The sequence below is a fragment of the Kryptolebias marmoratus genome, linkage group LG5 (assembly GCF_001649575.2).
Source record: "Kryptolebias marmoratus isolate JLee-2015 linkage group LG5, ASM164957v2, whole genome shotgun sequence".
NCBI lineage: Eukaryota > Metazoa > Chordata > Actinopteri > Cyprinodontiformes > Rivulidae > Kryptolebias > Kryptolebias marmoratus.
Window position 1 is genome coordinate 18,123,629 of NC_051434.1, and position 24,505 is coordinate 18,148,133.

Consider the following 24,505-nt stretch of genomic DNA (forward strand, 5'->3'; position numbering starts at 1 on the left):
AGCCAAAACCAGAGAGGGAGAATCCAAAGGGCGAGGTCCAGGTGAGCGTAGCGAGGTCGGTAACGAGAGGTCAGAGTCCAAAGCAGTATCCAAAAAGGGGCAGGCGAGAGACGTGGGTCGTGGGACAGGCAAGGGTCGAGATCAGGCATGGATATAACGCTGGACATTTACTAACTGTGAGGCTTTCAATAATCTGGCAGAGAAGGACTGGGAGCTGTGAGTATATATGCATGGCAGAACAGGTGAAGCAGATGACTGTGATTGTGTGGGCATGGTAACATGGGTGTGGCTTGGAACTGGGATGAGTGGAAAGTTACTTGGCTGTGGCATGACTAGAGGCAAGAGGCGTGGCAGGAACAGATGGAGCTGTGACAAAATGTTGACAGAAGCAAGTCACCTTACACAGTATTTGCCCAAATAAAGCTTCTGTGTTGTTTTTCTTCTACTGCTCACGATTCAACCCATGGTCTTTTTTTCCTGTTGTGTCACCATTTTTGATGCAAGAGGCATGTATTGTCACGGTTACAGCGGCCGCGAAACCTGGTAGCTCATTTATTGAAGGGGTTGGTGGACCTTAGCAAACAGGTAAAGATGGCAGAAATTGACATCACAGGCAGGGCGGATGTTGAAGGCTTGGACAAACATTTTTCCACCCTTGCCCAAGCAATGATAGGGGGCCATACAAGAGCCCCCAATAGAGCAATAGATGGGAAGGCAGGCAGCTTGGACTACAAGACCGTGACAAAAACCTTTTTACTGCTTCCTCAAGAAAGTTAAGTTTTATTGCCTTCTAAGCACTCCACTAGGACCAAGGCTGATCCTGGCAGATCTAGTGTGAGGAACTTACTAAACCATTCAATCGTAGTAGTGAAGTACCAGGTTGTTTGTTTTTGTATTATTATTAGAAATAATTGTAAACAACAAAATGGCAGGTTTGATTTGTCCCCTAATGATTTGTACAACCTACTGCCAAGCATGAGACACCTATTTTGTTGGTCTTTGCAGGATCTTTCTGTCTTTTAACAGGAATCACACAACATCACAATGAGCTAAGAAAAAAGGTTTGCTGTACAACATAGGCAATAATCATCCAGTAGATCACACGATTCTCTGACCTAAACTGACTTCACAAGGGTGGTGGTTTTTGATGGATTGATAAATTTGTCTCCGAAGCTAAATTATATATATGTAATATTTTTTCTTTATTGATATATATATATATATATATATATATATATATATATATATATATTATTTGGGTACTAAAAATGGTCTAATGTTTATTCAAATTTCTTCTCCTGTGTTCCTTTAATTTCACAAACAGCTTGAATGGCAAAATACTCTAATGATGTGAGGAATAAAAGCAGGTATTAAAGATGCAGACAAGAATTAAGACAAAAGACAGTACTGCCAGAAAATAGTGTTGTATATGAATTAAATCAGATTTTGATGATGAAAGTACCTTCTGCTGTGAGAGTCGTAAATCTTTACAGGATCTGTAATATTGCCTGGGCTCCACTAGAAAACCTTCTTTAAAAACTCTGCTAAAAGTGCCATGTTTCTAATAAGCTGTTGCTGATTTGTCCTGGAATATGGAAAAGTAACTCTCTGGGGGTCTACTTTTTGAGAAAGACAGACACAAGAAGTGCTGAATTGTACTTTTTGTTGAGTTAAAGAAGCTGGTGAAAAGGAAAGTTCACCTATCTATGCAAAAAGAGACATAAAAACTGTTCCAAAAAGCGGCAACAATTGTGCACATGAACTTTTAGGGACTGAAAAATATATTTTCTATGACAGTTCACCCTCTTTAAGAACATTAGTGAACTGTAGTTAATTATTATGATGCTCAATAACAAAGTTTTAAGTTGCTGCAGATATTGATTCTAGTTGTAGTTGATATTCAAATAAGAATTACTATTAATAAATCTCCCACAGCTGTCAGACTCTGAGTCCTTTGTTTAATTAGGAAGTAAAATTCTTTTTTTCAACTCTCTCTTCGGAATAGCACCTTTTATCTTAATGAGATTATTTGTATAAATGTGCTGAAATAGAAAAGAAAACATTTTTAACCACTCACTTAACCTGCAGCTAATTTAATTTATTTATGGTACCTTGAGTTTTTTTTGGAGTTAATGACCGTCAGACACAAAAGGCTGTGGCCGCCCCATGAACCTGTTTACAGACGAGCGATCACTCATGCCCCCCAGTGATCCTTAACAGTTTGAGACATTACTGGCTCCAGGTCAGTTTGTACTTCCACCAGGTTTTGGTCACCATGTTCCCATACATTTTGGATGCTAAAGGAAGCAGTCTTCCACAAGCTTCCTTGTACTCGTTTATCCCACCTATTTATTTACTCACCTTGGCAGTTGCACTATCATTGATGATTTAGTTGGAGTACACTTTTGAAATAAAGATTAGCAGATTTTGCTGCAAGAGAACAGATCTTTACTTAGCTCGACAATCTGCACTAATTTTCTTTTATGCATTTTGTTCATCTTTGCCCACAGCTAAGTCCATCCTGCACAGGGAGGGGTGCCTATAGTGATACATGTAGTACCTGTGGTATGTGCATTGTTACAAAATGGTAACCACTTTGTTTTAAAAGACAACCGCTAATAATGAGGTCGAAGTAGAACTCGGCAGAACTACAAACTGACCAATACCCAACACTGATATGCTCTTCAGAAAAAAAGTAAGTTGATAGTTAAATACCCTAAATGCCCACATTTTATAAAATACAACAAACCTCCGAGCCATAAAAATCTCTGTATTATCTAAACTTTATTTTTATTTATTTTTAAAAATTTTAGAGCTTGTTATTGTTTTGTTTAATTTTTTTTTTTTTTTTTTAATTTGGGTGTTTTTATTTTTGATTGGGGCATTTAACACCTAGTTTGAAGTGAGTGAAATTTCAACCGAACACAAAATATGTTAAATTTTACACAGCTTTTTGAGTAATTATTTATTTATAATCCAACCTTAATTTTACATATCATTTTAGAACCGCAAAAATATTTGATAATGACAATTCAAATATAGCAACAGTGATTTTGAGATACTTGCTATATGATCATCCTGTTATGATTTTGTTTTAAATAAAAAGCACTTCTTTGCCGATCCAACTGAATAGATTAAATTTATTTTCCTTGCTTTACTGACATAAAGCTCAATTCTAAGGTAATTTGAGTCCATTTATAGTTATCTGTCAGGGCTACTGTGCTAGGGCTTCATATACAGACTTTGCACATATACAAAAACATATGTAAAGCAGTTTTATATTGTACTTTTCAGCATTTAAAAATTGTACTGTAATAACAAATTATGTGATATTGTTGAAGTTTCTTTGTGTATATTAGAAATGGCCAAAGGTCGCACAATTTGACAGACATGCTTATAATAGTACTTTTGTAGCAACAAATCAATTTCCAGTGAGTTATATGCAAATCCTGCATCTACTATATTTTTCTGCTTTGTTGGATGCCAAAAACTTTCTTCATTGTTAGTTCATTGACTTGGATGATTTCTGTTAAAAGTATAAATTTTTCCTCTAAAATCAGTAAAATCTTGCCAGAATTTGCCTACTTGAACTCAAGATGGGCAAGGTGGTTAAAGAATATGTGAGTGTGTGGTCATCCATCTGCAAAGGAAGAAAAGTATTTTTTGAGTTTAGATTTTCTTTTTGTTCTGGCTGTGATTAATGTGGGATAAGAGGATATTGTTATGGGCTAAGTTGTTAAAGGCAGGGTAGGGTAGGAGGTTACAGGTCAGGGTAAAGTTAAGGTTGTATATAATTTATCCATTTTCTTTACCTGCATCTCCTTTCCAGTTCATGTGGAGCTGGTCACTGTGTGAGAGGCGGGGGACACCCTGGACAGATTGCAAGTCCATCACAGGAACACACAGAGACAAACAAGACAGACAACCATTCACTCTCTCTCCTAGGGACAATTTAGAGTTACCAATTAATCTAACATGAATGTTTTTGGTCTGTTGGAGGAAACCAGAGTACCTGGAGTAACCAGGCCAGGAAGTGATCCTGCAGCCTTGGTGCTGTGAGGTGACAGCTCTAACCACTGAGCCACCATGCCGTGTATAGCCTATTATTTACTTAACCTTTGTATTTGAAGTGAAGATGCAAGGACACGCAGATGTAAAACAAGTGGAACAAAATTGTTTCAGTTGAGTCTCCCACATACTAGATAGATGTGGACAGTTGTAACCTGCCAAGTTGGATTCAAGGTAGATGGTCATTAAAATGAAACAAAGATATAGAAATATTAAGGATATATGAAAATTGATGTTGGAATAGATAGAAATTAAAAGTGTGTTGCAAAATTAAATGCAATAGATCAATCCATTTTTCCTCTGTTTTGGCTTCTTCTACAGAAAAGAATACTCAGACAGGTTGGCTTGTCCCCCTAACGATTTTACTGCTTATTGACATGGATGAGACAACATTTAGCTGATTTTTGAGGGAAAATTTTTAATTTAAGCAGGAATCATAAGAAGTGATGAACTAATGAGGAATGATGAGGCTTATCCAGTTCCATACATGAAGAATCCAACACCTACAGAATGAATGCCCTCTACCAAAAACTGAAAGGCTTTTGCAGAAGTCTGTGTGGTTGTGTTCGTATTCCTGTCTGTTAGCAAAATATTTCATGAAACTTGCAGAAAGTAATCACTGGCTAAACATCTACAACTGAATCACCTTTCAAGCCAACTTAATTCAGGATGGCCGCCACAGCAAACTAACCCTAAAAATTACAAACTTTGATTGAGTCCATTTTACAGAAATTGACCTAAGATGTGGTATGGTAGCAACTGAGACTGAGCCCCAACATGTATTCCAATCATTAACAGATTGCACGAGTTGTTGAAAATTTTGATTTAGCTATTTGGACTCAGCTCTGTTTGTGTGTTAGCAAAGTATCTCATGAACCACCCACCACATTGACCTTCAGGGTGTAATTATTGGATTTACACCTACAATTGATGAACTTTTTGAGCCAACTCCAGTCAAGATGGCCACCAAAGCCAAGTGACCTCAGAAAACACAAATAGGTTTCACAAAAATCTCTACAGCTCCATCATTTCTCAACATAAGATTTTCTTAGTCTAAGACTCTGGTATGAAAAGCAAAGACCGATATCCAATTTCTAGCATTCAAGGAATCCCAGGCTTTTAATCTTTTTTTTTTTTGAGTATTTTTCTTTATGAAGCACCAGCTACCTTTTGCTTATTTTTAATAAATGATATATATAAAAGGAAACGATTTCATACTTTTGTTTTATTTTTATTTGGTGAATAATAAAGGTAAAACGATCTGCTTCCAGTCACAACATAAAGAGGTTTCCATCCATCCAGTTTTTTTTATCTATGCATCTCCACTCCGCTAACCCACAGTGTCTTGACCTTGTCCTCGCTGTAATGAGAGATGCTTCAGTTGGCAAATGCCAGCAATTACATATGCACACACACATGAGTGCAAGCGTGCACGCTGTCAAACTCACCGCTTTAATTATTCAGGGCAAAAATCCAAAATAGCATCTCGGATCAGGTATCTATTTTTACTACAAAGACGGCTCATCTTTGGGAGCCGTTTCCGACGACGTGTCAAAATCTGTCATCAACTGTGATCATTAAGGGCTCCTTCGGAAAAAATCTTTTTCATGTGTTAGCAGATGTAAACATGCTATGCACAGAGGGATTTAACCAAAGACAAAGCGAGAGTGTGTTGACAGAGCTCGTGTTCGAATCTTTGTCCCATAAAGGAGTGGAAGAGGAGCGTCAGCGTGGGTGCCAGTTCATGTTGCAGGCGCTCTTGGGTGTAACTTGTAGGCCTTTGTTTTCTGACAGCTCCTGCAGATAAAGAGGATCACTATCTGATTATATTGACAACCCAGAGGCATCATTAAAGCAGCATCTTTGTGTTGTAAATAAACACCTAGGACAGATGGGAGTCAGAGAACAAGAGATAGAGACAGGAAGAAACAGGAAGCACAGTGTTGACAGATATGCAGGAGGAATATATATATATATATATATATATATATATATATATATATATATTTATATATATTCTTTTGTTGTTAAAAGAAAGACTTTTTTAAAGACGTGCAAAACAATTTCCTGGATGGAAGTGTGTCAGTTAAGAACAAATTCAGATCAGTGACTGTGCATTATGTCACCGTGGTGTTTAGCATACTAGAAACTCATCTTGGTGATTACAATCAAGAGCGGCCAGAATGATCGCATCCCTCCGCTGCCATGTTTCATGCTGATAATGAACCATTCATTTAAACTAATTTGCTGTGGGACTCCAGTAATCTTCCCCTTGAGTTAAGATGGAAAATGAGCCATCGTAATCTTCTTATTGTCTCTGCTGTGTTTGCCTCCGTGTGTGTGTGTGTGTGTGTGAAAATGTAAAGCAGCAGATTTCCCCTGCACTGTGAGCAGTGGGGGTACAGTCCAAGCCATTAAAGTGTTTGCTTTATCTAAAGAGGTCTTGAAAATATGTCATTTGAATATATACACAATTCTGAAAATGTTGGGCGTAAAAATGTAAATAAAAACAGGATGCAATGATTTGAAAATCTCAAAAACTCATATTCTATTCAAAAAAGAATATAGTAAACATATCAAATGTTTGAACTAAAAATTATAAATATTTTTAAAAAAAAGAGGGTCATTTTATGGTAGCAACACATCAAAAAACTCAAAAAAGTTAGGACAGGGGCAATAAAGGGCTGTAAAAAGTAAGTGTTATGACTTTGAATATTTCATCATCTACAGTTCATAATGTCATCAAAAGATTTCAAGAATCTGGAGAAATCTCTGAGCTTGAAGGACAAGCCTGAGAGATTGTATTGGTCAGGTGGGACTGAATTAAAAACAGGTCATAAAAACTGGACATCACTGCATGGGCTCAGGAACACTTCCACAAATCATTGCCTGTTCAAGGATTCAAGGAGCATTATTGTCATTCCAAATGAGTGCATGAGGAATGGAAAAACAGATACTGAGGTCCCAGTTGTCAGCAGTGAAATACACAAGAAAAAACAGTAAGCAATAACACAAAAAACACAATTAAAAAAATATATATATGTAAAAATTTAGACACAGAATGCATTGCAACCCGACATGACCACCCACACACCCTCATTACTGGACTTCCAAACATACACATTCAACCATAACAAAATCCTAGTGCAGCAGCGGATTAGACCAGTGTTTATAAATGATTTATGAAAGAGAATTCATGAGCCTGATTGCTTCTGGAAAGAAACTATTCTTAAGTCTGGATGATCTGGCTTTGGTGCTACACAGTCTCTTACATGGAGGCAGAGGGGCAAACAGTCCATGAGCAGGATGGGTGGAGTCTTTCATGATGCCAGAAGCTATACTCCTGCATCTCCTGATGTAGATGTCACTGACTGCTGTGAGGCTGCTTCCAGTGATCTTCTGCGCAGTCTTGACCACTCGCTGCAAGGCTTTCACCATGCCATGCTCGAATACTGGTTAAAGCTCTAACATGCAAAGAAGAAGCCATACGCGGACACCATTTAGTATCTCCACTGTATTCTCTGACGCGAAGCTGATTTAAAATGGAATGAGGCAACGTGAAAAACTATTCTGTGGTCATCCATCGATCCATTTTCTTTACCCGCTTCTCCTTTCCGGGTTGCAGGGAGCTGGTGCCTATCTCCAGCAGTCACTGTGTGAGAGGTGGGGGGACACCCTGGACTGGTCTCCAGTCCATCACAGGGTCACATAGAGACAAACAACCATTCATGTTCTCACTCACACCTAGGGACAATTTTAGAGTTACCATTTAAACTAAAATTCATGTCTGTGGGAGGAAACCGGAGTACCCGGAGTAAAGCCAAGTGAGCACAGGGAGAACATGCAAACTCCACCCAGAAAGGTCAAGAAGTGATCCTGCTGTTCTGTGGTCAAATTAATTAAAATTTAAAATTCTGTTTGGGAACCATAGACACCACATCCTCCATACTAAAGACAAGAGGCACCAACCAGCTTGGAATCAGTGCACAGTTTAAAGACCTGCCTCTCTGTTGATATGGGGGTGCATTGGAGCCTATGCAGTGCACGAACACGTAAAAAAAAAAAATCACATTCATGTTTAAAACATTGTTTCATCAGGCTATTTTTAAGTCATCATGTAAGACTTAGTTTGCTGTGGGAATTTAAAAAAATAGAAAAATATGAGAATAAGAGCAGTTTTACTGAATATTTGACCATATTAAATCACATAATATGTGAGCATATTTAAGATCTAAAGAGGCTAGTAGAGTGTAGGAAGCTGATTTGTCATAGTTGAACAGGCTCTTCAAAGCAGATGTCCATAGTTCAGTTCTGTTTAGTCAAAATCATCATTTCACCTAAGCAGAGTGCCATTTGTTCTATTCACTATTATTATTTCAGATATCTCAAACATAAGCCTTCTTATTTCACTCATCCAGTTTATGTGTATTGGAATTTCAGCACCAGATATCAGCAAGTGTTTGAAGACTGTGGAAACCTGAAAAAAGAATTTAAAAGAAACTCACATTTGAGATACAGTATCTTCAGTATCTTCTATCATACATTTAATTTGAGACGTCCAAATGTAAAAAACATTCCCAAAAAATTCTACAACTTCAAATGTAACAGATTGGTCTGATTAAAAAAATATGTTGATTGCCTAAACTTGATTTTGATTTATAAATTTAATATTGCTGAAGAAGTATAAAAACACAAGTAGGAGCAAGTCTTGGTTTTGGCCGAGAGGAAGGCTGCTTAAGACAAAAGAAATGTTAAATTAACAGGAAAATACTGTGCATAATCATCATTAGCAGTTAGTTCAAAGCACCAGTGTGCCAATTATGGCCTTAGAGATTTACTAGCTGACTTTAGAATCTTAATCTTGTTGTTGCTTAGAAGGGTTTCAAAGATGGACTTGTCGTCTCTAGCAATAATTATGCGTAATTAGACTCAGATAAAAATTGATTATATATTTTGTTAGTAGACATGGTCTTTCTGTGATTACAATGCAAAAGAGAAATAAAAATCCCAATGAAGCAGAAAACACGAGTTGATATAAACTAAGAAGAGTCCAAATTAAAATTAAAATTGATGCTTGATAATGCAGCTTGTCATTGTGCACCCATCTACTGTATACACTGTACAATTAGGTTCATTATTTAGTGATCTGAACACTTTAAGGGTTTTTTTTTAACAGTAATGGGATGATCAGTGATGGATGTTCTTTACTGCAACATTTTCAGCTTGAACTAGTTGGTAGCAAGACTCATTTAACTTTTGATATCTGAAACAATTCATAGTTATCAGGTAAAAATGAGCTTTTCCAAAAAAAGGATAATGAAAATACAATATCTTGAGAGAAGAAGCTCCATTCTCCAGAAAATGAGTGTCATCATCTCAAGATAACGGGATAAATAACTTCATAATCTATCTGCACTTTTTTGGGAATTCTTGCTTTTTTTCCACGAGCTAAAAGTTTTCAAAGCTTCCTGGACTGCGTGGATTCTGGTGACTTTATCTTCTCTAAAGTTGTCGGTGAGAACACGCAGACACACGCCTGCATGGGGTGCACACGTGCATGTGACTCCTTTCCTGGCACTGAGTCGATTCAAGGTGTAAAACAAGAGATAATGGCAGCTTTTCATAAATAATGCACAGGACGAATCTGCTTCCTCTGTGTGTGTGTGTGTGTAGTATTTGTGTGTCCATATCATGCAAGAGTGAGACTGCCCTGTCAGCACTCTAGTTTCTCCTCTCCAGCACCTCCCTGACACCGAAAAGAGACCCCCCAAGGTGGAGCTTTAATCCCCCTTTCTCCGTTGCCTGCAACACACACCATAACACATGCATTGCTCAGACACCCTCCGTCAGGTTTTAATCTTAGAAGCAGTGCTCTTCCAGTGTGCGCCTCCTTCCCCACCGGCTGAGAGAGAGAGAGAAAAAATGTAGAGGAGACAAATGACTCATTTTATGGTGCAAGAAAATTACTGCCTTGCAGATATTACAAGGTGTATGTATATATTTATTGTAGGAGGAGATGAGATTTAGAGCCTATTTTTGCGAGAGAATTACAAATAATAAGAGAGAGGGGGAAATCATGCATGTGTGACTGCTTTGCAAATGAGAATCTTAGCTGAGGAGCAGTTGTTCCATGTGCTAATCAGATATCTTGACATTCAGCGTATAGCACACTGTAGATGCTGGCACATGCCTCCAGGATGGGCTCTAGCTTGAATCAATCAGGAACAAGGAGGGGGAAAAAAAAGAGACATAAAGTCTATTGCAACACCCAGGTTGCCTTTATTTTCTCGAAGAAAAACGCACTTTGGCAGTTTTCTAGTTCAGTGTGGTATAAAATGGAAAATGAAATGGGTGTGTTGGAAGACATTTGTCTTATCAAGTCTGTTTGGTTTGGATACCTGAGAACATTGCATGAAGTTATTTAAGCTTGCAAGTGGAGATTTACTACTGTGCTTTCATTTAAAAAAAATACTTACAGCATGACTGTTGAAACTTTTTTTTCCATGGTACAAACGGCACATCCAAACCTGAAATGATTATATGGTCTTAGGAAGTAAAACTATGACTCTCTCTCTCTCATTATATATATATATATATATATATATATATATATATATATATATATATATATATAAAATGAGACTTCCTGCACTTTACCACACAAAAAAGGAAAAAGTTAAAACTGGCAAAACCCAACAAGACTAGATCTTAAACCACATCCACTTTAATCCAACCTGCTCTTTGACTGGTTAGGTTCACAGCAAATGTCACAACTGCAAACCCAGGTGAACCATTTGTAAATCTGAACATTTTTAACTGAACTTTATGTTTCATTGATAAGCCCCTTTGTGGCACTGACCCCTTCATATGAAACAAAGATCAAATAAAAAAAGTCAGAAAACAGTCTGTAGTACCTTAGCTGTTCCTAGGACTGCTCTCTTCTGGACAGAGATCTCTGAGGTTGTTCCTGGGATCTGTCGGATCCACTCTTCCAGTTTGGGGGTCACAGCACTGAGTGCTCCGGTATTTCTCAAACTTCTTGTTCCCTTCATCCTGATGTTCCAACACCTGGGATTGCTACATTCATCACCACCGCTTTCTTCTGTATCTAATCAATCACCACAATGCCAAGTTGGTCAGCCATCACCTGTTTGTCAGTCTGTATCTGGAAGTCCCACAGTATCTTAGCACTGCCTTTCTCCACCCCCCTTGGTGGGTCTTCCATTTTCTGCAATGGTGGTCTTGTACGCTAATCCAGCCACTTGATTGTGGTGTTCCGTGTAGTTTTTGCCTTTCTGCAACTTGAATCCTGCTGTTATGTGCTGAACTGTCTGTTGGGTTTTCTTGTTCAGTGCTCATGTTAACAAACCACACTTCTTTTCGTCAGATAACTGTGATTTCTTTTTATTGCTAACGGTCAGCTTCTCAACTTATTCTCTGCTCATAGAACTGTGCTGCTTACACACAAGAACTCACTCACATTGCCCCCAGTGGACAACAGCAGTACAACATACACATAAACATAATGTGACAGGATACAGAACATGCATATGTACCTTTCAAAGTAAATTAGGAACACATAACACAAAATAACTCAAAGACAAGTTAAGATGAGAACATATTCTAACACTGTCTCAGGAACATATTTGCGCAGTCTGCATCCTGGGTCCTGTTTGGTATGGTAAACCTTAGCCTCCATCAGTCTTCTGCTGTATCTGAGCTGTCCTCCACCCTGCTTTCTTTAGTCACTGGTAGGATCACGTCCTCTCAGTATTGTAAAGTACATGAGCTTGAAATGAGACCGCCCACAGGACAAAGGTAAACTAAGAGTTTTTATACAGGCTCACTCAGACAGCCTCAGCTGTAAAGGATGATGTACGCAACATCTAAATATACCATTTTCTGACAAGTAATCACAACGACTAAAATTTGTAGGTTGCTGTGAGTAAAACTGGTGTCGCTGCCTTAGTAATTTAGCGGGAAACAGTTTTTGCTGTTTGTTTCCTTATGATTAATTTGACTTGGAAACCATATCTTACCTCAACAGAGACAGAAAAGAGCTCAAACAAAAAACTTTCCGACCCTGTATTCTCCCAGACAAAGAACAAAAACAACAGTATTTCATTGATTTTTGTTTTCTACCTTTTTATTACATTTTTGCAGAATTGGCAAAGTAACTTGTAAAAGAATCACTAAACAAAGGAGAGTTTTGTGTCGTTCATTTGCGAAGTGAAGCAGGCGAGTTCTAAAGTGGTTTTCTTTTAGCTGGTTTTTACCATTTCAATCGACACGGTGGACTCTGCTCGGACAAACAACCGCATGATTTGAACTGCCCGCTTGATGGATGTCGTGGTGTGTACACGTGAATGACAGGAAGGCTGCTTATCATGTTCCTAATCGTCAGTCTGCTGACATCTGTCACCTTCAGTCTCTTTTCTTCCCCTTCGCTGCCTCTCTCTCCTTCTGTACCCCCCACCCCAACACACACCGGCACGCTGTTGCACACATGAACACACTGTTCTGCTGTAGTGCCGAGTCCCCTCTTCCAAAGCATCTCTGCCACTTATCTCTCTCATCACTCAAACTGTTTGCTGTAGCACTCCTTCTTCCTCTGCAGCGCGGGGAAATGAAAGAAATGAGATGGGCAAAAAGGGACAAGGAAGACAGAGCGGACAATTCATTCATTCGCGAGGGCTCATATGTTCTGAAAGGTGCTGCTTTGGCAGCAAAAACTTTCCTCTGACACGTGTCCAATTGATACTTTGAAATGGCTGCCCACTCAGCAGAAGTGATGGGACAATTCCCCTCGTCTGCAGATTGGGAGATGAGAGTGTAGCGTTAAGGAAGAAAGGGATTGAAGTGCCAACTCCAGCTGAAAATTCAAGATATCACCTGCAGCGGTTGCTGGGCTTGTCTTATCAATTGTATTTTCTCCAAAACATTACTTTCAACCTTCTCCCTTCATCATCGTCATCTTTGTTATTATGCAAGTGACTTGTAGTTCTCATTATGTTCTATGTTCAAATTTCTCATGAGCACTCGCAGCAGCTTAATGTGGAAACGCTGTAATAACAACACAATATGTGCAAGCTGATTACTAAAAATGGTCATGTGAAAATCCATTTAATGTCCATGTTAAAATTATTATTAAGGTCAAATGATTGACATATATTTGCATAAAGCACATTACAACACAACTGCCATAAACCAACCTTAAGGTGTAACTTTTTACCCATATTCAGATGTGCAGCTGCTGTGGGAAAAGAAAAAAAAAATCCCTGCTGCGCTGTGAAGTTTGACACAAATAATGATTTTCCTCAATTTGCTTTGCCTTTTTGGAGACTGCTGTTCCTTTCTGGTGATTGAAAAACAAATGGCCTGCTATTTTTCTGCTCATTCATGCCGGCATGACGTCTTGTCCTACGAACGCTTACACCTCGTCTCGTGACACCGTGTGCATGTGTAATAAGACTGTGCAGGTTGTAGACGTGCGACAGCAGCTTTGCGAGAAAGAGGTTGGTGGTATGAGTGCACACATGAAGCTGTCAAAGAGGAAGAAGGTCAGCAGTCTATTATCAATTTACAGGTCGTGATGCTGGAGTGAAGCTGGCCTAAGAACCAAGTAGCAATCAAGTTCACTTCAAGAGCTTCAATCATTCTAAAGAAGCAGGTCCTACTTGTCGTAATATATCATTTTGTCATCCATCCATCCACCCACCCATTTTCTTAACCCGCTTTTCCATGCAGGGTCATGGGGGAGCTGGTGCCTATCTCCAGCGGTCACTGTGCGAGGGGCGGGTCACAGTCTAGACAGGTCGCAAGTCGATCACTCATTTTGTCAGCAAATCAAATACTTTTAGGGGAATGTAGATGATCAAAACACACAAAAATACTGAAATTACAGGATGAGATCAACTTGAAAAAAAACATATGTTATGTTTTTTTTTTAAAAAAAAACAACACTTGTGCCTATTTTAGAAACTTTCTGAAGCCAGCATCATAAAGTAGTGTGTTCAGCAGTGTTTATTTTGTTTTATTTTTCATCCAGTTATAACAAGCAGTCATCCTGTTTATTGAGCTTTCCACTCTTGCCAGAGAGCATCACTATTTTTCTTTGCTCATCTTGTTTGTCCGTGCTTTGGTAGGTGCCATGTGTTGGTGATATTTCCAGCCCCTTGTACCACATTAAATATTGTAGCTGTTTGTGTGATGCGAATTTCCACACAGCAACTCGTGTGTTTGGATTATGTAGTACCCGGATACTATTTTTACATAAACTTTATTCTTTTCAAAATAGGCTGTTCTGTTTTCGTTGTAAACTTTAACAGAGCTCTGTTTGATTTGAATTGAAATTAGTATTTTAAATCTTGAAGAGCATATCCCTGACACATGTCTGTGAATTAATATGAAGGTAAGATTTCTTGAAGGACTGCATATCAGCGACCTCCTTGCATGCCCAAGTTTTGAAACCAGATCTTCACAGTCTGTTAGTACTAGGGTATGTGTTGGGGATGACACACTGATGGTGGTAAGCTACATTGTAGCCACAACTGACAGAAGTGAGGAAGCCATTGCAGTATATCCAGTAAGTAATTTCAAAGAGTTTCATTAAAATCAGTCCAAAAGTTCAAAATATATTCTGGTAAGAGACAAACAAAGAAACCCATGCACACATACACACAGACGCTCTCTGTCTAATTAATAAAGCTCCCAGATGGGAAGTGAAACATCTTCAACTACAGAATAGAAGTCCAGTTGCCTTCTTTTTTATTTATTTATTTTTTGATACACAGGGACACAGGCAATTATACGATCGCCTACCTGTTGGTGAGCAATAATTAAGGGTACCAATTCAAAATCCTGAAGCACCTTAGTTACTATTTGATAGTTATTATTTTTGTGGTGATTTGGTTTTTCTATGGGTTTTGTTTATGTTTTATTTTATTTTTTGGTTTGGGGTTTTGTTGCGATTCTGTTGTAGTTTGCATTTTGTTGTCTTATGTTCATGTTGCATTTCCCCCTTCCCCAGTCACTCACTTGCCTGTTAACCACGCCCATCTACACCTGTCCTGACTCTGTAATCACTCCACCTGTTCCCACTCACCTCGTTATCCTCAGTACTCAAATACCCGGTCATTTCTTCCACTAGTCGCTGGTTCATTGTCTGTGTTAGTCGTCTGTTGTTTGTCGTTGGTTGCTTGTTGTTTTTTTTTGCTGTCTTGTTCCGATTCTTTTCGCTCAGTGTTCATGTTCTGTTTTTCCTTTTGTTTTTGCTGACACGTCAGCTTTTTGTTTTCGTTTTGGTTCTTAGTTTAATAAATTAGTTTTTTCATTTATAACTATGAGTCTGCGTTCTGGGTTCGCCTCTGTCTCCACCGTTCCTGACAATTTTGTTTCGGTCCTGATTGTTGATTTGCTACTGCTCCCGCTGCTTTAGTAAAACTCTTACAAAAAGTACATAGAAAAATGTAGCTCCATCAGGAATGATGTGCTTTCACATTTGGAAATACATCATACAGCAGCTTAAACCTTTTTTTTAATTTATTTTTTTTATAAATTGGTTCATTTTTACTCTTTTTATACAGTTTGCACATCAAAACGTCGGCATGTTATCAGCTCATATTTCTACAAAAGTAAGTCCCAAAATATGATTGGACTTTCTAAAATAAAATTGATCTATGTTATCTTTTCAGGGGGCGGCTGCATTGGCACCCTTAAATTGTAAAACAATGTTGTAGTTACTCTAGCTATGTTCACCGGACTGGGTATTACCATCCACAGCTTGTTTGTAATTTTGCTTAATGCACCTTGTTCACCAAATGACAGATTGTTCTTGTTTAAAAAAAAAAAACGTCTTTAAAAGAGAGCCATGTACACATCTGCCCTTCTTTGCTGTTGGCTTTAGTGCCAGTAAGAGTCCAACAACATCAACTCATTATGAAACTCAGCACAATGATTCACTCTTTGCTGGCACCGTTGGTGAAAGTGGAATACTAATAATACCAGTTGGCTCCAAATGGCTTACTTAGAAAGCACTGCTGCCTGAGAGTCTGCCCGACACTTTTATACTTCCTCTAAAAGAAACTTTTAATAGCCCAGCTGACAACGACATGTCAAATAAAGAGTTCTACAATGTCTTCTCTGCATACAAGTGATTTATTTCGGCCTCTGACTCCCTGAGCTGCAGTAATGCTCCCAAAGGCTTCCAGATGAGAAGGCAACATTTATCTGACCCAAACTGCACTTGTTATATTTTTAGCGAGACATAACAAGCCACCTATAACGACGAAGTGAATGTGTGGGTAAGTGCATGTTATTTCATTGTTCGCAGCTAAAAATCTGCATCTTTCAGAGAGAAATTCAGTTTGGGCCTTATCTGCATGAATAAAGCATTGAAATGGTATATGATTGTGGTTTACAAGAAACCTGTTTCCTAAGTCTTCTGCAGTTCACACTTTTAAAAATCATCTCTCCGAAGATATTCTTTTGCAGACAAAAACAATATCACAGTATAAAGTTACATTAAAAAGGCTGCACAAAGACAGGATTTTGCAGCAGTGTGTAACAGCAGCCAGGTTTTTCTGACATATCGGGAGCAAGGTGAGAAAAATCCACAACAAATGACTGCTGGTTCATCATTTACTGCCTGGCACGAGAGTTATTGCTGCTGTATGCTCCAGGCTCTGTCCTTCATCTCCTCATTTTGAGCCAGTGAGGTGGATCAATTAGGGTGTTACTGCAGTCAAAGTTACTGTACTGCCTCGAAGTAGAATCACTTGCATTGCTTTTGAATGCTTTTAATTTTTTATTCACTTTAAAGCATTTCAGTAGGTTATTTTTCCCCAGCCAATGCGTTCCACATCACATTTCTTCTTTACGGAATGTCATTTGAAAGTTATTAAGAGGGTTGGATCACCCCCATTACTTATCGGCTGTTATTTTTTTTTCCTGTTTCCTTCACAGTTTGTCTTTCACTTTGACTAAACACATACAAAAGAATCCATCAAAACGTGTGGCTCGATGGGTAATGGTGTGCTGAGACTTTTGGTAGCAGTAGATGAAAGTTATGAAAAACCGCAAAAGATTTCTACGTACAGAAAGATGGGATTTTGACAAGAAGAGTGAGAAGATCCAGCTTCTTCTGGAGCTTTTTATGGTAGAAACACATATCAAAGTTTAACCTTCCTGAAGCCCTCGTTACAGAAGAGAGGACGGGAAGCCCTTGTAACTTTTGGTCCATTTGATGCACAGGCCATAGAAGGGTTAAACAAGTCATGAAAACTTGGACTTTGCTTGCCTAAACTGGCACATCTTTTATGGTTTTTATGCAATCGCAGCTTCAGTTTTATGGATTTTCAAGATTTTAGATGTTCGACTGGTGTCACACAAAATTTTGAACTCTTTATGAACAAACTATTTTTACTCCTACAATCTTTAAACTTGTTGGGTTTTTTTTATTACATAAACCTGTCATCAAATCCATTTACATCATTTGAATGCTGCCTTATACGCAAAAAGAGACAGGAAATAACCTCTTCCATTTTGACACCGCATTTAGTTTTAAATTGTGACAATGCTATTTTAATTGATTTTATCTGAAATTTTGGGGGCACTGTAAACTTATCAAGCAAGGCAATTGTACCCTTCCCTAAATCAGGACATAATGCATCATGCCCTCTGCTTTAATTAAAGCATGTTCCTTCAACTTTTAGATGATTTCCAAAGTCATTCTTTGGGGTACTGAAAACAAATATTTAGCAAAGTGCTTCAGTGTTACTAACCACCTGATACTGCCATCACATTGTGTCCTTAGAGACATACTAAGAATGCTGAGAAAAGCACAATAGGTTATATCACAACCAGTTTTTTTTTTTTGCCATTACCTGACAAACATGATCTTTAAGTTTCTTCTCTAGGATGAGGAAAACCCAACTCTTTATTTTGCCCCTAGCAACAACCTGATAAAATCTATGGCATCGACATTTTCCTCTCCATCACTGATTTGTGATTCTTGTTTCCGGCAAGTTCAGCTTCTCCCTGGAGGCTTGCACACTGCCCTCTGTTTTCCGAGCTTTGCTCTTCTGTGAGCACAAATAAACAGTTGTTTAACAGAAATCCCAATCTCCCAAGACATGTGCACAGCAAGGGAAACAAAGCAGCTAACAGCTGCACTTTGTAAGTAACTACCCAAGTACTGAGCAAGAGTCAAGGGCCAGATGAAACCGGAAAATAACTCAGATTAAAGCCTGAGACAAGAACGAACCATGGACTGCTGAGCAGGAGACTGTTACCAGAGTGAATCTTTAGACCTTCTGGGTGTAGGACACAGTGTCCACTAGAAGAAAACACCCAGCGGAAACTGTCATACTCGCTTTGTATCAGTGCGGGGAAACACAAAGAGACAAAAGGAGAGAGACAGAGTCAAAGAGATGGAAGAAGAAAGAGGAAAAGGGCTGAACAAGGTCAACGATGCACTTGGGGAAAACTCGACCTCGACTATTGCTAATAAACAGCAAAGTGCACTCAGACACACGAACACTGCAGAATTTTGGTGCCTAATGAAACATGAACTTCGAAGGCTCCTAAACACTGAAAAAAGATGGCATGTGTAGCAGTCCTGAGTACATTTGCAACAAGCATGCTGGTGTGGTTGCAGACATCACGCTGTTGCTGTTCTCTACAAGAAAAAAAAATCTTGTGTTTCCTCAAAGCAAAGTCAAATACTATAGATTTCAGTGACAACAAGGACATATCTCTGTAGCTTGGACCCAAACTGCAAAACATAAAGGTCACAATCGCCTTCCAGGTTCTGCCAGTGCCTGCAAAAATCTGTAAGGTGTCTTATTGCTAAGACAGAAGGCAGAAACCTAATGGACCAGTTCGAAATGTTACAAGTGGACAATTTTACTTCCTCCTTAACTTCCTGAGCAATTCAACAAGGGAGCTGGATTTTTTTGGAACTGGTTTTATGGTCTAAAAGGGTTTAACTTTTGCGATGTCAGGCTAAATGCCCGTAACTGTTCAAAGACCGATTAAGGTTCCAAATTATGACAGCATATTTAGGCCACTCAAAAAAATAAAAAATATGGGGGGGGGGGGCAGTTTTGTTTTTTGTTCCTGAGGGATTTGGTGCACCTTTGCTTGGTAAACTACAAAATAACAACACAAGGCATTTTTTTAACCAATCAATCACAACAGTCTTTCACAATAAGACTCACAAACATATTTTAAGGTCTATTGACCTTAAAATACTCTCAAAGCATCTTAAGTCTATGAAAACTGTTTTTACTAACTGTTCTCTGGTAAAACTCATTCTAGAGACCAATCTCATAGGAATTTTGAGAAGTTACGAACTCCAGGTATAAATTATGGTGCATGTCCTTGGAAGAATTTTAATTTTATTAAAACATTTTGAAGTTTAAAGTCACTATTTACACCAGGCATATGGCAGTTCTAGGTCTTTGCACTAATGATGGTTTTTGATTTCTCTTTTAATCTCAAAATGATAACTTTATTTTCACCATTTGACTTTATTCCTGAAATCCTATTTTGACTTCCCCTCACCCAGCATTTTGCCTTAAATCTCAAAACTCCTCAGTTTCACTTTCTACTTAGTGCAAATAGTTTCCAAAAATGCAGACACCCACAATGTTATCTACTAATAGAAACTGATTATGGTTGGAGGACCTCTGTGTATGAAACACAAGTTATAAGTTATTAATGACTCTAATTATGGATTTTGGTGAAATGCATTCAGTGTTCAACAGAATAAAAGACTGCTTTATAAGCTATTAATGGCAGAAGCAAAAGACTCTGGCTTGGTTTAGTCATCTATACTACGAAACATTATTTTCTGTCACGGATTTGTGGTAGGAGGTTTTGGACCCAAATGCAGACAAACACTGAGAAGCTCCACAGTAAAATGAAATAATTAATTAAATAATTAAATGAATTAATAACAAACCAAAAACGCTGATGTGGCAGCAGAACTAAATAACACAAACCTACAGTTATCAGGACACATGGCGATCACAAGGGACATGAGGGAAAACCAGACAGTGCGTTACACAAAAATGAACCAGCGGGCATCTGATGAAGATGAACAGGTTTTAGAGGCAGAGGGTAATGGGTAAGTGGACACAGGTGACTGATTACAAACTGGGGACAGGTGCAGATGGACGTGGCAGGCAAACAAGTAACAAGCTGAGGAAGAGTGAATGATGACAGGGGACACAGAGAGCACAGGGAACAAAAACTACACAAGAACTTACAACATAAAACCAAACACAGGCACAACAAGATATAAAGCAGAATTACCAAAACAATAAACCTAATACAAAATAAACTCAAAAAACTCAAACCCCGACAATTTTCAAGTGGAAATTTTATACTTTTATAGACGTATTTCTAATTTGTTTGAGAAGAAAAGCTTCATTTTAGGAAAGAAGCTGGTTTGTCGTCTAAATATTTTAAAAATTGAACAGAATTTTCAGAAAATTGTTAAAATGAAATGCAAGTTTTATGCATTTTTTATTATGATTTTAAAACTTTGTTCTAATCAAATCCATGGTAAGTGGAAATATCTTTTTTCACCAGTAACTGATACTTGGGATTTTACAAGAGAAGTAAATTCAAACATCAAATCCAAAAAGAAAAAGCAAAAACAAGCCATGAATAATTTCACCCATCAGCCTGATGATAAAAAGCTGTGTGCGATTTAGTTTAGAAAATCCAAGATTGCTGCTCTGTGTTGTTTAATATTTGTTTGCTATTTTATATTCATCAAACCTGCTTGGTTCATTTTACTTTTGTGTGATATATCAGTTTTGTTTGTTTGTTTTTAAATCTTACATGCATGGAAATACAATATTTTAGAAATTTGTCTAATTTTCTGTCTTTTTCTTTGGTGTTTTTTGGCTACATTTACTCTCAATAGTTACTGACCATTGCTAAAATGCTATGGTTTAAATTCAGTTGAATTCAATATATGATCAGAAAATCTAAAACTAAAACAAGACCAGAAAATAGTAAGAGTAACACATGATTGTGTGCTTAGCAACACTGGGAGTATAGAGCCTTTTCCACTCTGCCCAAGAATCACGTGATTATGTTTAGACAGAAAGCATTCGTTGTAGTTCATTCATCCATTAGTATGTTTAAATGCAGGACTAAATGGATGGCAGCAATTAGAAGGCAGAATTGGTAGCTCGTTCCAAACATTTTATGGCTAACATTTTAGCAACAGTCAGTTGGTTACTTGCGTCATAAAAATTTATAAAGTACCTGCAAACTAATTACATCTGCCACTGTTTTATTTAGGTACTGTGGTATTAAATGGTTCATCATAGACCTACAAGGAATAAATTCAAATTTGAGAAATTATATACAGAGTTTAGTCTATATAAATACACATTTAAATAGAAAGATTGTACCACAATCTTTGCATGACTACATGCACACTCCACTCACCTAGGCATTAAAAGGAAAACTCTTCTTTGGCACCGCCCACAGAGCTATGTACATTAACCATCTGCATGTCAGAGGTGTTTATAGAGATATAAGTGTTTTTGTACTGTGTATATCTCAAGGGCCTTGTAACTTTTCATTTCCTCCCCTGTACAATCAAGAATCTTTATTGTCATTATGCATAGCCAGTGGCGTATCTAGGCCTATTTTAGGGGTGCTTCAACCCCCCTAAAATGTTTTCAAGCCCCCCTAAATAATTTTGGTGTCGAAATTTTTTTTTTTTTTTTTTTACAAAAATTCAATATAATGTGGTCAGAATATGAGTTTAAATAAATAACCATATATTATTTCATTATTAACTCAAATATATGATCATAAATCATAGAGATCCTCTTTGGTGCGTCGTTATCAAATCCATTCCACTTGTTCATATAGAGTACTCCCTCGTCACATGAAATCCAGTCCATGTTTTCCCCACAAACTTTGTTATCTGATCCATTCCACTTGTTCATATAACATACTCCCACACTACATGGATTCCAGTCCACGTTTTCTCTGCAACCGGAGTGCTAGCAAGTTAACAAGCAGAGCCAGCTAAGAGCAGCATGAATACATTGCTCAACTTACTTAAATATTCTTAGCAGTGTTAACTAATATAATATTCCACTATATGATATATTTTCAACTGCAGAAATTATTAGTAAGCTTGTTTAAAAGTTATTCCAGTCAGCTTTTCTGTTGTCTGTATTTTGTCGTGAGGACGAGACATCAGAGATATGGTGAAATAATTACATGTGAAAAATACTGTCTGGGCCACCTGTGGAAGGTTTACTGGAGAATGTTATAGCAGTAATAACCGTTTTCTACAGAAGCATTCTTGTGTCAGTTAATCTAAATCAGTGTTGCGGAATAACTGAGAGATTTTATACAATATATAAAGTCACAGTTAGACTTCATAACAGGGTATATACCAGCACCAAACATTATAGTGTACATTAGCTGGCATTTAATACAGTATAGTAATATTCAATTCACAAAATAAAAAATATGTTCATTTTTCTTGTTAAAACTGTAAAAATATTTCCTGTTTGTTGATGTTCTGAAAAAAAATATATTGGTTGCTTAAAACGTTTACACAGTAAGGTATCTGTTAAATGTGTCCAAAAATGTGGAAAAGCAACTCAGGTTTTGTTAGCTGTTTGAGAAATTTTGTTCTTGCTCACTACGTTTGCTCCCATCCTGTGCATCTCCTGGGGGCTAAGCCCCCCTTGTCCTTAAAACCTAGTGACGCCCCTGTGCATAGCACAACAAAATTTTGTTTGGTGCTCTCGGCTACGAGTTAACACATACAGAATATTGAAGTAATCTAATTTACAAAGTTTACAGAGTTTGACAAGTATAACAAGTATAACATGACAGGTTGTGTGTAAAATAGTTACTGAGGTCTGAATATTCGAAGACTTGCAAATTCATTGAGTGTAGGAACTACAGGGGAAAATACAAAAGTGGACTAAAATTACTGCACATTTCATTCTGGGTAGTGGTGCAAGCCCTGGTAGCTCCACCAGCAATGTACTGCACATGCATTGATATTCAAAAACAAACAAAAAAAATGCAATGGATCTATATTACCCTAAAATGAAGTGTTTTGAGTTGGATCAGACAACCTTGTTCTGAAGTTTCAAGTGTGTGCTACCTACCAGTTTTTAGATATGTACTTTGGAGATTTGTTGTCTTGATTTGGCACCACAAGCAAATATACTTGGCTAATCCATATTTGTAGGGATTTGATTTCTTATTTCTGTCTACTATGACTTTACATTTTTAAATTAGAGACCATTTAGGGACATTTCTTTAGAAATATTCTGCATCCGTCATAATGAATGGTATCAGATCTATCCTGCATGCTTCATAACAACTAAAACTCAGGTCAACATTTGCATTTTCTTACAAAATCCACAGAGTTATTTTCACCAGCTGTCTGAATTCAGTCACAGTGGTATTGTCCATTATTAACCATACAACCTCAGTCAAAGCTGCCATCCTGAGACAAAAACTTCTCTCAGGCCAGTGCAGTCAATTGTCTCTGAAATCACTGAAGCATGCATTTGCCTGTCACTGAGGGAATTCTTAGGTCCTCTAAAATCACCAGGAGTAAGAAACACCAGAGCAGGTTCCAACTAAGAAGTGACTTCTGTAATTCTGGCTGAAAGGAGCATCAGCATGCAGGGAGGGCCTGGGGGGAATAAAGCCTGTTCCCCTAACGCAAACATGATGGGATCTGTTTGGCCACAGATTGCTCAGGGTGATGGAATACCAATGGCTTAACACACACTTTTACACACCCGGGTTCACTCAGGGGCGTCTTGCATTCAAAATGGCATGACCACTTGCACGCATGAGAGCAAACATAGTTGCCATTTTTGGCCAAAGAGCATATTTGTAATGCACACGCTAACACAAAGGCTTCCATATTGATTAATAGCATGTGAAGGGTCTCTCTAACACACTTTGCATTTTAGCTAAAAGGGTCATTCCAGACCCTGGAGAATCATCTGTTCTTCTGGAGTCCTTTAACTCTTATTGACAAGCTTGTGAAACCCAGAGGGCGCGCACTAACAAATGCACCAGTGAACACACACGAAAGACGTTTAAATTCCAAACACATTTAAGCGTGCACGCATGCTGATAACATTATTTTACAGTTTCTTTGTTGAAGTTTGGTCTCAATATCCAACTTAAGTGGAATATGTGTATGCTAATGATTCCACTAGAAGCAATTTAGATATGAGGAGAGCATTAATCTGAACTTCCTCTTCCTCAGACCAGACAGCCATGCTCAGAGTGACACAATTACATTTATCGCAGAGCCTTTACACCACAGCTTTCACACATTCTCCGGCATTGACAGCCACATTAACACAGGATCCCATTCAGACCTGTCAAACTGATGACTCCCACCATGGAACAC